General features: G+C 43.2%; 1 long non-coding RNA gene across 1 annotated transcript; it reads right to left on the bottom strand.

The window, feature by feature from the left end:
- Positions 1 to 10,580: 10,580 nt before the first annotated feature.
- On the bottom strand, positions 10,581 to 14,926 carry LOC131886648 (uncharacterized). Its single transcript, XR_009373938.1, has 3 exons — positions 14,722 to 14,926; positions 11,246 to 11,569; positions 10,581 to 11,105 (listed from the first exon to the last, which is right to left on the bottom strand). It is a non-coding gene; the product is annotated as an uncharacterized LOC131886648 (long non-coding RNA).
- Positions 14,927 to 15,201: the final 275 nt, after the last annotated feature.

The raw sequence follows: 15,201 nt of genomic DNA, 5'->3' as shown, positions 1-15,201 counted from the left end.
CTTTGGAGACTCTCTCTTTTTCTCTCTCTCTCTCTCTCTCTTTGGTGGGTTCGCTTTTGGAGAAGGAGGAGGTGCACCAAGGGAAAGAGGATAAAGCAGCATCCTTTGATATGAAAGGAATTTTTTTTTCATCGGTTTTGAGCTCCTGTGCTCTTTGAATGAAAGGAACTTAAGCCCTCTTTGAGGAGATATTAGACAGCCGAAGAAGGAGACGACTGACTCAGTCACGACCAATCCTAGGCTTGGCGAGGACCTAGAAATTCCATCTAAAAGACCCTTTTCAAGTGGACTCAATTGCATTTAGAAAAATTTACATATACAGCGAAAGAGAGAAAATCAAACGCGTTTACGATGGGCAATGGAAATTGATCCATAAAAGTGGGAAGCTCCAGGTCAGGAACGTTGAGGAACGCCAGTTGACCGGCTTGAACAGCTTCCATTGTTTTTAGTCGAGGCTGACACTTACATTTTATGAACAGATGCCGAATCGTGCCTCCGAATGTCTTTTTAAGGTGATGCTGGTCTACGTATGGACTGTACGTGTGCTTAAAAATAAGGTGAGGGGGATGTGGGCTCTCTGAAACGAAAAAGGAATAACGGAATATTTCGTTCGGATGTCAGATGAGGGAGAGGCTGCTGTACGGCCAAGGCGGATGCAAGGATCGAAGAAGGGCTTCCTTCATAAGCATTGGGTATGAATCCCGGAGTGAACTGGATTGGTAGTGGCGTTGCAATTTTGTTTATTTGGAGTGACGGGGACCCTTGCCGTGATCCAACAGTCGACTACAATAGGGTATTGTTGAGGCAGGATAGTGACGATGATGTTACGTGGTAGCCGTACTAGAAGTGGGATCGCTACATAGCAGTTGGAGATTTGCTCACTTCTACGTCGACAGTGGTACGACGTACTACTCAGTCCCTGTACTATTTCAACTACCATACTACTACTGCTGCTTTTTCAGTTCAAGCTTCGGCTAACTGACTGACTGGCGGGCTGACAACCACCACTGGGGACCTGTGGGTATTCAAAGGATTGCCACAAAAGAATCTGAATAAAATGGCCTGAAATCCACCTGCTATTCTTCGCGTCTTGACAGCCATAAAAGATTGGCTCTGGGCTGCCTCTCCTGAGGGATCGCCTCAGACGAAGAGAAAAAAGACCTTTTGCACAGGTTCATTCCTCAATCTCTAGATCTTGTCTCATGTCGCTCTCTAGCGTGCGATTGTTCGCCAGACTTATGAGGAGTCATTCATAAACATAATTAAAACAATGCGCTTTGTCTTCCAACACGTGGAAAATAATCGCATTTGCCATCAATTTGCGCTCTAAACACATGTCTAACCACAAACAAGTGTGATGTCAGCTCGAAGTGTGAACCAGAAACCCGAGGCTGGACTCTAACCCGTTTCAGCCGGGATCAGTAACAGCAATTGGTATGTCCATTGGAGCTTCTGCTCTGCTCTGCTCTGCCCATCCAATCCATATCTCGTTCTGCTACTATTCAATAGCAATCACCACCGTGAACTCCTACCAGGTTGCTTTTCAGTGAGCATCATCATTGTTGGTTTGTCTTGGTCTTGGGGTTCTCCGGGATGCACCATGGAGTCATCACTGCTCGTTGCATAGAAGTGTTAACTTTTATTAATGTTCAACATCAAGCCAAACGTTTGCACTTTAAGCTCGGGGATGTCATTCCCATTCTAACACGGAACATATCACTGGCCTTCCCTTTTCAGCCACCATCTCACAAATATGGTTTGCATCGAATTATATGCTGACGTCAGTGCTAGCAATTCCTATGGAGTATGAAGTGAGAGAGAGAGAAAGAGAGACGGCCCACTGTGCCTCATTATATCGAACCTGGGGGAGTGAGAAAAAATACCCACAACTGAGATCTATGAATCGTGGGAATCACCAAGCATCTTGAATAGGCAAGAAAAATAGCTATTTTCCAGTGGTGGGTTCCAACCAACTCACCACTTCTGAACCAGGTCGTCGTGCGATCTAGAAACCTTTGGCTAGTCTCTCTCTTTCTCTCTCTCTCTCTCTCTCTCTCTCTCTTTGGTGGGTTCGCTTTTGGAGAAGGAGGAGGTGCACCAAGGGAAAGAGGATAAAGCAGCATCCTTTGATATGAAAGGAATTTTTTTTTCATCGGTTTTGAGCTCCTGTGCTCTTTGAATGAAAGGAACTTAAGCCCTCTTTGAGGAGATATTAGACAGCCGAAGAAGGAGACGACTGACTCAGTCACGACCAATCCTAGGCTTGGCGAGGACCTAGAAATTCCATCTAAAAGACCCTTTTCAAGTGGACTCAATTGCATTTAGAAAAATTTACATATACAGCGAAAGAGAGAAAATCAAACGCGTTTACGATGGGCAATGGAAATTGATCCATAAAAGTGGGAAGCTCCAGGTCAGGAACGTTGAGGAACGCCAGTTGACCGGCTTGAACAGCTTCCATTGTTTTTAGTCGAGGCTGACACTTACATTTTATGAACAGATGCCGAATCGTGCCTCCGAATGTCTTTTTAAGGTGATGCTGGTCTACGTATGGACTGTACGTGTGCTTAAAAATAAGGTGAGAGGGATGTGGGCTCTCTGAAACGAAAAAGGAATAACGGAATATTTCGTTCGGATGTCAGATGAGGGAGAGGAAATTTGCCTGGCCCCACACATGTACCTCTCTAATGCCCTAGTTGCCCTTGTAGTAAGTAACCAACCAACCAACCCCAAGCAGCTTTTTCTCAGAATGGCTACTAGAGTATGAATGACAGTCACCGTGGTTGAAGGAAGCTTTGCAGCAGTTTTACCTGAACTTATCATTTATTCCATTCTATTCTTCCCCCGAAAAAAAAGAAAGAGTAAGGAGTGCTGTGGAACAAAGAAGAGCCCGAAGCATGGCAAAAAGCCGTATGAATATTCATCCAACAGTTCTCCCATTTCCATGGAATTCTTCCCCAGAATTCTTGTTCCACTGATTCCGCAAGAAAGAATGAACCACGAGGGAACACTAGTTATGGAACCCGTGGAACCAAATCTTGGTGAGGGCAAGGGGAACTTGGATTTTCATGGATCCAAACGACTCACATGACTCGACGAACGAACGAACCAACCAACGAATGAACCAGGAACGCACAATGCTGTCATATCAGGGCCATGAGAAACGGGATGATAGTGGCGAAGAACTCCTTCAAGGCTCATACACACACACATACACACACATACACACACACCATCACCACTGTGGGATGTGTCGGAGAGGGATCGAAAGAAAAATGAGGAAAAGAAAAAAAAAACTTCCACCGAACTTTTTCTTTTTTCCCTTTTTTCGCTGTTCTTGTCATCTAAGACATTGCTGGAGGGCCTCAAAGGCAAGAGCAGTGGCCTTCATACACAATCATAGGAGTCTCGTCCAAACCTTCTGTTCGCCATATCTTTAACGATCATTCTGACATTTGAACGTCTTGTGTGGTCGGAACCCTCTTACAAGAGCATTTGACTTCCACCTTTCTGGACCTAAATAAGTCATATATATGTGTTCCCCCTTGGAACGGATCCCAAGTTGAGTTGAAGGTGCCCATGTATGGATCATTGGAGCAAAGCACTAGACCAGATCTTGTACTTGTACCAGAGGAGAGTTTCGAATGGACTAGAATAGGCGACCGAAGCAAGTAAGCAAGCAGGCTAGGAAGGAAGGAAGCAAGCAAGTTAGGCAGGAATGAAGAACGAAGAACGAAGAACGAAAGCCTCCTCCAGAATTTTGCCCAACATCGTAGAACCCAGGAGCGAAAAGAGAACGAAGAAGGAGAGAAAAGGGACCCTTCCTTCTGCGAACTCGAGACTGTGAATGACTGGGTGGTGGGCACTACTAAAGAACTACAGTAGGAGTGGTAGGAGGAGGAGGAAGAGGAAGAGGAGGAGGAGGAGGAGGAGGAGGAGGAAGGAGGTGCTGGTGGTGAGCTCCTTTGGGCCGTGTGTGCCTCAATGTGTGTTGGGAGTAGTTGTTTGTCCCCTGTGTGATATTCCATGCGGACATCCGAGTCCAAGCACGTTCTTGGACTGGCGAGTAAGCAGGAGAAACGTGTCTGGAATGCCGTCCTTTTTTGCCTTGGCATTTTTTACATTTTTCATTTCTTCGACTCTTTGGTTTCGAGCCTTCATTTTAATTTCTTTTCGTCTGTTCGGTCTCTTATCAATTCATTAGTTAATGTGCACTCACGTATTACGTAGGTACGGTGGAGATGATCATTTTTCTGTTCAAGGTCCTTTGGACGAGCATTCGTTATTTGAAGACACAACAAAACACCCAGAAGCGTCCACAATTAACCGATGAAGTATGAGCCTTATCGTTCTCTGTTATTACTTGATCCAGTATCAAGAACACAAATATTGTCGAGTGGGGTAATTTACACCAGGTAGCTAATAAAATGATGGACGTGACAGGAAATCATTTCGCAAATTTGTCTGCCACCAAATCTACGGAGCATTAGAATCAAACCAAGAAAATCTTTCCCCCTTTTCTACTCCTCACTCAGTCCCAGATCCTCCTTGGGCCACAGATTGTACAGAAATTCGCCATGAATCAAAAAAGTCACTACCGTCCAACTCGGATGGGTGAGTGAGGGGCAAAGAATTGAACCAGACGGTCCCAATCATTCCGTACGATCTGCGATCAGAGACGGACTCCTACTACGTACAACACAGCAACAACAACAACATCAACAACAATTCCAACCGTGGCCATGCCCAAAGAAATGAAGAAAGGGGAGGATTCAGAAGAGGAGTTAGAAGAGCCATGGATTACCCGAGCACTGGTGGGGTACTTCGGTAGCGAGAGTTGATGAAACCCAAGGTCCAAAACTGAAGTCCTCCATCATGGACTAGCGGACCTTCCTTCGAGTCCGTAGTACGTACGCATGGATCGGTGGAGAAGGAGGAGGAATACGGCAGCAACATATTTCAACCCGATTTGTTCCGCTGTCGAAAATTCGTCACACTAGTTCTGCACGACCCATTGTGCAGATGAGCTAAAATCCTGGTCCAGGTTGGCACATTCAAGTCGAAATTGGACCCATCCCTCCATGTACTTGTACCAAAGCTAGGTTCACCAGAAATTGTTCTCTGTCGACTCAAAAAAAACCGATTGACCTTTGATTTGTCCACTGCCATTGTTTTCTCGTGAAGGCTCTCGATTCGTACTTGACGAGAATTTCGGGGAACGGTGTTCTGATATGACGAACATCACATTCAATGTCAGTCTCCACGGGGAAAGAACAAGAGCGAACGGAGTGACTGCAATATTCACATTAGATCCTAGCCCTGCCTAGTTACTTGTCGTCCCACACCCCTGCGAAGTATGTGTTCCATCCATTTTTCCTATAAGCCCCGGCCGGTGGGCTCATGGCTCTTCTTGGCTATGATTTATTTCTTTGGCAGGGAAAAATCCACTCACTCAACAAGTGACATCGGCAAGTTCTGGCACCCAAAGTAAGTATCGTTGTCGCCCGATTTAGTACTGTCCCGAGTGAGTTTGGCCAATCAAAGACACCGACAATTTACAGTTTAATGTCTCGAGTTTTCGGCCAGGATTTGTGGGACCCATTTACAGCCTTTCGCTTTTATGAATTTGCCGATAAAAGAAGCCCAGTTGTTGTTATTGTTGTTTCGGGTTTATTACCCGAGCAAGATTAAGACTGAAATCATGAATGCGTATGTGGCTCATTTGTTTAGCGAGTCGTGTTCGACATCAAAGAATTCCGTGTTAAGACTTGAGTATTCTTGGTGATTTGAAAGCTCTAACATTGTCATTCTTGATGAGTGCACTCCCCAAAGCAAAGCTGGTAACATCGGTTACATCGGTAAAATCGGCCCGGAAATTCCTTGTCTAATGGATGCCCACTTTTCAGGTCCTAGGTACAAAGAATCATTCATTCAAAACATGAGATTTTGAAGGAAAACGTGAACGTTTCATGCTTCCAGACTCATTTTCTGTCTCATCACGTATTTGCCTCCTGTGACAGACAAGGGCCTAAAATACAACCAAAGGTACTACAAATTTCGATCGACTCCTCTCTTTTTTTGATTGCTTGGTCATTTGGGATAGAATAACTTTCGATTTTCTCCACATTGGCTATTTAGGTCGGTGGCTTGCTTGCTTGATCCTGTCTCCGAGAAGTACTCGTGTATTTTTTTGGCAGATTTGGAACCCTAGAAACATGACTAGAAAGAGAGGGAAAGGAAAAGATCATGTCTACGACTTGTTTCAGTCTAATTGGTTAATTACTCGTATGCGAGTCATCATAAGATTTCGACAAATGACATGGCAAACAAGTTCTCGAAACAAGTCGCTTCTTCGTTCAACGATGACATTTACTTTGACACGTTTGTCATTGGTCTTTAAGCTCGTCGTTCATAGTTCATAGGTGATTTTCTCATTAAAAAGCTCAACGAAAAAAGACATAAGCAATTGCAGGAGAGCTTTCTGCAGCCACTAATTTCAACAGTTTTTTGATAATGACAGAATGACCCTTCAAAAGACCAAGGGCTATGGGGGCCCAAGATGATGACCGATTAAACTCATTGTCGGTGAAAGGTCTCAAGTTGACGAATCACAAGAGCCAAGGGGACGAAAATCGATGGTGTGGTTACTCTTCTGTCTTTCAGGCAAGAATTATCAATCTCGCCTTTGGAGTAGTATAATTGGATCACTGACGAGTCGCTAGAACCATGTTTTTCTGTGGCGGTGAGAATGTTACCTTCGTCAAGGATGTTCATTTCAAGTTGAAGCCAAACGGATTCTCAAGGCTGTCTTGAATGATATTGGGACTTGGTGAAGCAAACTCGTTTGCCATTTTTTTTCTCTTATCATTGGATGGCTTCTAGTTTTTCAAATACGACAGGGAAGCCCAACCTTTTGTAACAACCAAAGCTCAATGAGAAGGGAAAGCCTTTGGACAAAACTACAAAGCCGGATCAGGTTTGCCGCCGAGTTGCATGCACCTCATTTGATCGGGACGGTTGTACTATTTCTAAATGTTCTACATCTGGAATCGGCACAGGTTTCATAATGGACAAGCTCAACCAAGTGTAATAATGATGATTTGCAAGGTAAGTCTAAGGATGTGGCAACCCTGAAAACCATTAGGGAAGGTACACTGACAAGAATGATGGAAGCAAAGAATCAAATTCATGGCATGCTTCAATGAATCTTTCCAGACCACAAGTTTTGTAGAGCTTTGAAGATGGCAGAAGAATAAAACCATGAGTAGTGGGGGTGCGTACTACATATTATTTTGAGACAAAATGAGTCGACAAAGAGCAACATGGACAAACAACATCAACCTGATTGAGAACAACACAACGAGTGCAGGATAATTGCCATAAGAGCTAACCCACAACGACCTGGATCTTTTCACTTCTGCCGTTCATCTGGCCACAATTATGCTAATCATTGTTCCCCCGTTACCCTCCAATTAAAGTTATTGGACCGATACTTCGGAAATTCCTGTGGAGGAAAAAGAGGCTCGCTTTCTGATTACTGGCAGAGCAGTGGACCAAGCAAGCAAGCAAGCAAGTAAGCTAGAAGCATCCACAGGCCGAAAAACGCAAGGCAGACTTGAATGTCGGGAAAATGAGTTCCCTCAAGTATCTCAAAAGCCTGCAGGGCTAAAGAGAGAATCTTTAATCTCGGCAAATGTCGATCGAATTCGATCCTCAAGCGTTTACCCGCATCTCAGCTTACACAGCGTACTTGAAGCAATCGCAATGATGGTCCACGGAATCCACTTTGGTCAGAATTTTCAGAATTGACGCGAGGATGACCTAGTTGCCAAAGCTGTTTTTCTTGCCAATTCCGCTGAGAACTGCGACTGTTAGCCTCATTAACCGTGCTCTTCAAAGCGGACGGAGAGAGCGCAAAATGCAACAACAACAACAACAACAGCAACGAAATTGGCCTTAAATTCCCGTTGATCACATGGAATTTCGAACAGGTAGAAGAATGGGGTTGGTCCATACGGAATACTTGACAATTGCGTGCGAGTGATGTTGGCCAATCTTTGGCCAAAATGTTATGTCTTTTCCACCCAGCCTAACTTACCGCATACATGGAAGTGATATGAATTATAGAGCTTCATCTACCCACGTTCGTTTCCAAAGAAGGATTAAAAGCGGATTAGGTTCTAGAGCCTCTTTCTTGCTCTCTCTCCCCTACCCGTTTTAAATGAGTGTCACTCAAAATGTCTCTTGAAGGACAATCTCTCCCCATCTCTTTCTCTTACAATGCCAAGATCGTAGGAAAGAGCAACTTCGAATGTAGCATCTAGGGAGGGAGTCCCAACGTCAGAGGGAAAAAATGGCTCGAATCGATCCGAATCCCATGGCAGTGAGGTCCACGAATGGCCAAGTCGTCAAACGGCCGAATCCATTGTTCGCTTTCTTCCTGACGAACCTATGAAAAATGACTTTTTCCTTCCCTCCCCGACCCAACCTGATTATGACTTGTCGGGGGATGGGATGAAGGGCAAGAAGATTGGGCCGGTCCAATCACACCTCGTCTCAGTTTGTGCCCGCCAAGTCTCCCGTGGACTTGGAGCTCATTTGTATAAATTCGATTTCGTTGTGTCGAGATGATGATTGTTCTGGCGTCTGGTGCCTTAATGTTGTTGATTGGAAAATTGGAACGACTGGCAAAGATCAAAGATATGCTGGAGCCCGGATTATAACGAGCGAAAAAAAGTGCATTCTGAATCTTCTTCATCTACGGTACCGTCCGTATCACACCCACCCACACCGCACATCCTCATTTTTTGACAGTGAGCATTGAGACTTACATTTCAAGTTCTTCGTCCCAATTTCAAATGCGACATGGAGTACAACTGTATATACCACGTGTACGAACTGGTTTTCCCCAATACACTATTATGGCATTTCCGCCCATTATCCTGCCTAACCTTGTTGGGAAATGATTCTCCAATTCTCCACAACAAGGACTTTAACGAAATGTCATCTTTTTTTTTCATCCTTAAAAGGACTTATGTCGTTCCGGTTTTCCTTGGCAACATCCTTTGACACGTGACAAAAGGGAGTGTCATGGACTATTTGTTTGTATTGAGTCTCATGATCAAGTCTGCTAAAGCAAAAAGGCTAGCAAATATTCTTCAGTCTGAGCTCGAGGAACTCCTGTGATCCAAACGAAATGTTTCTTTCAAGAAAAAAAAAGCGGAACAAGTTCCTCGCCAGCTTCCTTTAACTATGTTGAGGAGAAGCAGATCACAAGCCTCTGATCCATGACAACATAATGGATGGAGTGAATCACCCAGGAACAACCAAAATCGGACTTGGACATTTCCTGCGGAATAATACGACACTTCTGGCAGTACATTCACTGCAGTACTGCCATGGACAAGCTCTGTACAACATGGAGAGTAGGGCATAGCTGATGATAGTAGTGCTAGTGCTACTGCTGCTGCTGCTGCTGTTGTTGTTGTTGTTGTTGTTTTGCTTCCTGTTTGAAAACTCGCTTCTTTCTCTTGTTACGTTGCTGCTTTCTGTACCACATGCACCTCATGGTGTGTGTGTGTGTGTGGATGTGCTTGAATCAAGCAGGTATGAAACATGAGGGTCCATCTAGTCCATACATGTGTCGTGTTCCTGGGTTCCTGGATGGATGTCGAACTCGGGATGGAGAACTCGGGATCAAAGCATATTTTTGCCACATGTCACACCTTGAGGAGGCGAGGATTGATAAATGATGGGCAAGTCTATTCAAGGATTTCGCTCCATCCGTGTCAGAGGATGATGATATGAGTGAATTCCAGTCGAGCGAGAACCGTGGAGGGCGGAATGTCTGAGACAAAAGTTGCCGATAAATCAGGCATCCCGAACACATTTGGGCCTTATCAAACAAACGGACAACATCCGAAGAGTCAAAGCAAGTCTTCGAATGAGATGGAGAGGAATGGCAGTGGGGCGATTTTTTTTTCCCCTCTCCTCCTCGCTCTCTTTCCAAACAATTTTCAAATATTTACCCACTGAACAACTCGCTTCTAGCTCTATGTTGAGTATGGAAAAAAAGCTGGGGCCAGAGACAGACTTGGTCCAAGTATTCCTGAATTCCTTCTCTCCTCGATCCTCCTTCTCTCTCACTTCTTTTTGCTTTTTAGCATTTTCGTTCCCTCGAACTTTTGGAATTTTCTTTTTTCGCCCTCGCCCTTCTCTCCTTCTCCTTCTCCTCCTCCTCCTCCTTCCTTCCTTCTTCTTCTTTCTCCCTTCTTCCCCTTCTTGCGAGAGTCGTCAGTCTCCCTCTGCTGGTCCTGAGCATTTCAGAGTTCGGACCAGAGGGAGCCCTCCCAATGCACCACCAATACTTCAACAACAACAACTACTACAACTACAACAACTACAACTACAACGGACTGACTGACTGTTCTGAGTTTGTCTACTGAGGCACGGTCTCCCCCGGTCTGTTCTATGGACGAACAGTAGAGCTCTGTGAAAAGAAGAGGCATTGCCGCACGGACAAACTATAAATAGAGCTCTCTAATAGAAGTGAACGGGCACGATTGATCGAGGCGGACAGTTTCAGTATTGTATTTTTGAAATTCGTGGACAAGAGACTGGAAAGGTAGAGGCCAGGGTTAGTTGGGTACTTTTCCATTACCCGAACCCTTTACGGGAGAATTCCCGATGCGGATTGAAGTAAGGGAAGCCGGCAGTGTATGGGATGTGGGATCGGGTCCCTGATGAGTTCAGTACCACCATAGAATAGGTTCCAACCTCCAGGTCCAGGTGGGAAGGATGATTTTATACCCTATGGTCACACCGCCTTGGGCTAGTGGAAGAACACAGTGTTCCACCCTTAACGCTTAACGCTTCTAGAGCTTTAGAGTCCTTCATCTTAAAGCGTGATTCACAAGAATCTATGAGCACAGCCCGTTGGTTACCCGTGGCTTGGATGGATCAGGTTGATGGGAATGAGGCTCTCTTTGAATGAACAGCCGTGGGCCAGCTTCCACACCATGATGTAACATGGTGTTCCTCCAAAGTTTTCCTGGACTAATCAAGAACGGAATTCATGTTTTAATCATGGGGCCTTCGAGCGAGTCCTGCGTGGAAACGAGAAATTTGCCTATCTCGTCCTCTTCTCCGTCGAGCGTTGCAACTTGCAACCCCGAACTTCCCCCTATTGCTACTTTTTTGTTGGAGGCAGTTGGTCATTTCATTATTAAAGATAAATGTGGCTCACCGTCATGCTCTATTCAAATGAGGTCCTGCATGGGTGATCACGCCTCTTCACTTCCGTCGTTGGTGGGGACACACGCGAATGAAAACTCGGAACGAAGTCCTCCCAAGATCTCGAATAAATAGCAAGGGGGGGTTTCTATTTGGCGCCAAGTCTTCACAACGAGCTCACAAGTTTTGAATACTTGGAAGTCAACCCAAGGCCTCTTGTTTCTAATGTTTAACGGGGACAAGGAACGGGGCAAACCACGGAGGGGATTGTGACTATCACCTCGCAGTTTGGGTTGTGGCGGATTGTTCGTTTCCCAGCTTGGCTTGTTCAGGGTACCTGTGCAAAAAGAATGTAAAAAGTGGCGATGGAGGTTCAAAATACAAACGGATTGGAAGAATTCCTTAGAAGATGTTCTATATTCTGACTGAAATGGCTGAGAAATTGGGATCTCGTTTTGGCATAACCTCCAAAAACTTGACGTCTCTCCGCTTAATGTTAGGTATAGTGTTGCGATGGCGCTGTAGTAGGATGAATGTTTCACTAGTCTGGTGAAGAAACATTTGTTGCGCCACCTAGTTGTATAAAATCAAAGTTCGTTGAAAAGATTGTGAGGGTGCAGTATCAGGCTGCTATGGATTGCTGTGGTAAAAGTACCCCAAAACTTTCAGACGAAATTGATCCTTCTCTCCTTAAAGATTAAAACACAACTCTGCTTTCTTAGGATGTCTTTGACTTTGTCAATCATTCGGAAAAGTATGATCGGAAATAACTAAATCTCGAGCAACTGATTTTTCCCCGAAACGTAAATGTCTCTTTGTTTGAATATTGAAAACCGATAATAATGACTTTTAGGTACACAAAGTGATAAGAATTTGATGTTGTCTTGAGAAATTGGGCGTTATATTTGATAAAACGTGAAATTAATCACAAAAAACAACTTAACCTTACTTAACCAGCTTGCTAGTTATTACTTAGATAAGTGTAAAACTTTGGGATTTCATACTAGTGCACCCTCTGGTTCTACCATGAAGGAAGTGTCACCGTTTCTTACTGATGACAAAATCTTAACACCAAATATTTTGTCACTTGCATGGAATGTCATCTTTATCACATGAATTTTGGACCTAAATGGCTTGAAAAAATTATTGAACGATTTCCTAAGCTAGCAAACAATTTTGTCACTGGAAATTTGGAAGCACTAGATGTGCTAAATTCATGGTAGTTCTTGCCGCGATCGTGGCGCAGCCTGGCTACCTCACACACCTGACATCCGATCCGGTACTTTACACGACTCTATTGTGACTAGTCTTCAAAGAAAGTTGGAGTTGATCCAAGGTACCAGTAAGGCATTCTTTGAGACAGATCAGTTGAAAAAGGAAATAGAGTAGTTCAGGAGGTGAGGTCGAACCCGAAGTCATTTTTCTCTTATGCAAACTCTAAGAGCAAGATGAAACACCCTGTAGGGCCCTTTGAGGTCAATTGGGAAACCATAGACAATGGAGAGTCTACAGACAACTAGAGACCCTAGATTAAGAGGCGGGCGTGGTTTGATAAGTGGCTCCGCTTCAAAAGTTTAAACGATCAGTAGAACTAAAAAGTTTCCAAACAGATTTTGAACTGATGCGCTGTATAAGAAAGAGTTCTATCATGACAAGCATCAATGAATATTTTCTTCAAGGACACTGCCAAATTCTACTTGAAGACAAGCTGATTCATGGTTATGGCAATTTAGATTGTTACTGCTATTTTGTTACTTTCTAAATCCTTTCTGAACCCACTTTTTCATAATTTTAGATTGCTATGATATTTCATTGGATTATTCAAATTAACATTATCACATGTGAACTTCCTGAGTCTATCAAGAAACAAGTCACTTATACTTTGCAATGTAATTTGCTGAATATTGTTGAACTTTCTTTTTTTGAAGTGCTTTAGTCCAACTTGAGACTGGCGGAATGCCAAAGATCGGTGTATCAACTACATTTTATTAAGAAATAACCAGCTAATACCATTTGTAATGACAAAACACACTCTTAACCCTGTGGAATGAGTTGGTTAAATCCATGGTGGATCAAATTTGTCATAAATCAGTCAAAGCTTTACATTATTTTGCGATGCAAACGGCCGACCTCTTTTTAGAAGCGACTGATTCCCTGTTGAGAAGGTTCCCAAATAAAAGCCCATGATCGTTGACAATTGGCAGCCAATCAGATCGGTCGAATTTGATGACGTATAATCAACCTCGCGTATCTATGCCTAGAGCATCTATTGCTCAGATTAAAAACTTACGTGTATTATAACATTAAGAAATGTGTAATTTTTAAAGATCTAAATGATGCAACTCCGGAGCGTATTGACGTAGTTTGCTCGTGAATTCAAATTAGCATGTGAACTGTTTAATCATTATTGATTTATATGGGGATTAATGATCCATATGTATGCGCTTGGGCTCCAAAATCTCCTTGTTTCATGAATTTGATTGGAAACTTTTACTTTTCCTTTCTTTTTTTTAGCAAAAATGCCTCCAAATTGAGCGAATATGACATATTGATCAAACTTATTGTTGGATGTCATAGAGATACGGACCTCAAGCAAAAGCAAAAACTTTGTAGCTTCTGAATCATTGAATTCATTCAAAAGTAGCACATTATATTATCGATTGTTCAGAAGCCTCTTGATTATGGCGCGTCCATTTGGTCTCCTTTTAATTCAGTAGGTTTACAAAAGATGAAAAGGGTCCACAGTCGTTTTATTAGGAACATTGAAGGACTATGCAACCAGACAGGCAGGGACCATACAGTATTCGAAGAAGGTACAAAAGGTATCTGATACTCTGAGTCTTCATAAGAATTCATAAGCTCTCTCCTAACCCACGCATAAGTGTAAATCGTTGTGACCGCAGATGCTCAACATTCGTTTTGAGAGCACCTTCAAGCCCTCGAGAATCCAGGTTAGTTCGAACAATTGGGCTCCCTCTTTGCACAATTTGCTTCCCTCATATTCCCAAGGAATATGTAAACGTTGATCCAGTAACATCTCATAAGTCGGCTTTAAAGGCACAATTATCTTGATGGAAATTTGATTGAAAGACTTTTGAGCACAAAATTCAGGAGCAGGCAAAGTGAAATGTCATACACTTGTAAAAATTGTACTATAATCTGGGCCATTTTTTGCAATTTGGCCTTAAGAGTTAGTATTTTAGGCAAATTTACTTTAAGCTGTGAGGAAAGATCGGCGAATGTGCGACTCTAAATAGAAAGGTGTTGCAGAGGTGTGCTAATTACATTCTAAAAGGTTATCAATTACAATTACGAATACATACGTTTCAGGTGTGATTTATTACAATTACAGACACATACGCTACAGGTGTAATTAATTACAATTACTTCATTTTGAATATATTCAATCACAATTTCATCAATGTCGTAATTAAAACATACAATTACTATTTTCAAAATCCCTCTTTAGAATAAAATTATTTGACTTACCTTTCTTTCAAATTCGACATCCCTAGTATTTTTCGAGAATTTTATCAAATCAAGTAGCTCAGAAGTAGCTTTCATTCGCTGCACGAAATATGGTTTACGTTCAGCACTTCAGAGGGCACCTTGTGAGTCAGCCTCTACCAAACAAAGGGCTGATTGGGCCGATTCCTCTGTATTGAATCGTTTGCGTTGTTTTTGGCTTATTCTATCAATGAGGCAATTAATTTGCCCTAAGCAAGCTAAACCTGGTACTCATGACTTTGACTGTCTAAGGGAGAATTTGGACGCAACAGCTGTATGTTAGGTGACCAGACGCTCAGCAAATGAAGAAATAGATGGCCAGCAGATCAAAAAGGAGTAGATGCGACAGGAAGTACTGGAAATACAAGAGTCCAATTAGGGGTAAGAAGTTCGGGATGTGAATTCCTGAAGTGAGAAACAATACATTGCAAAGTATACAATTATATCAAGAAACGAAGGTGC

Source organism: Tigriopus californicus, chromosome 9 (assembly GCF_007210705.1).
Source record: "Tigriopus californicus strain San Diego chromosome 9, Tcal_SD_v2.1, whole genome shotgun sequence".
In the NCBI taxonomy this organism is placed as follows: Eukaryota; Metazoa; Arthropoda; class Copepoda; order Harpacticoida; family Harpacticidae; genus Tigriopus; species Tigriopus californicus.
The sequence above is the reverse complement of the archived record's forward strand: the minus strand, read 5'-3'. Positions and strand labels throughout refer to the sequence as shown.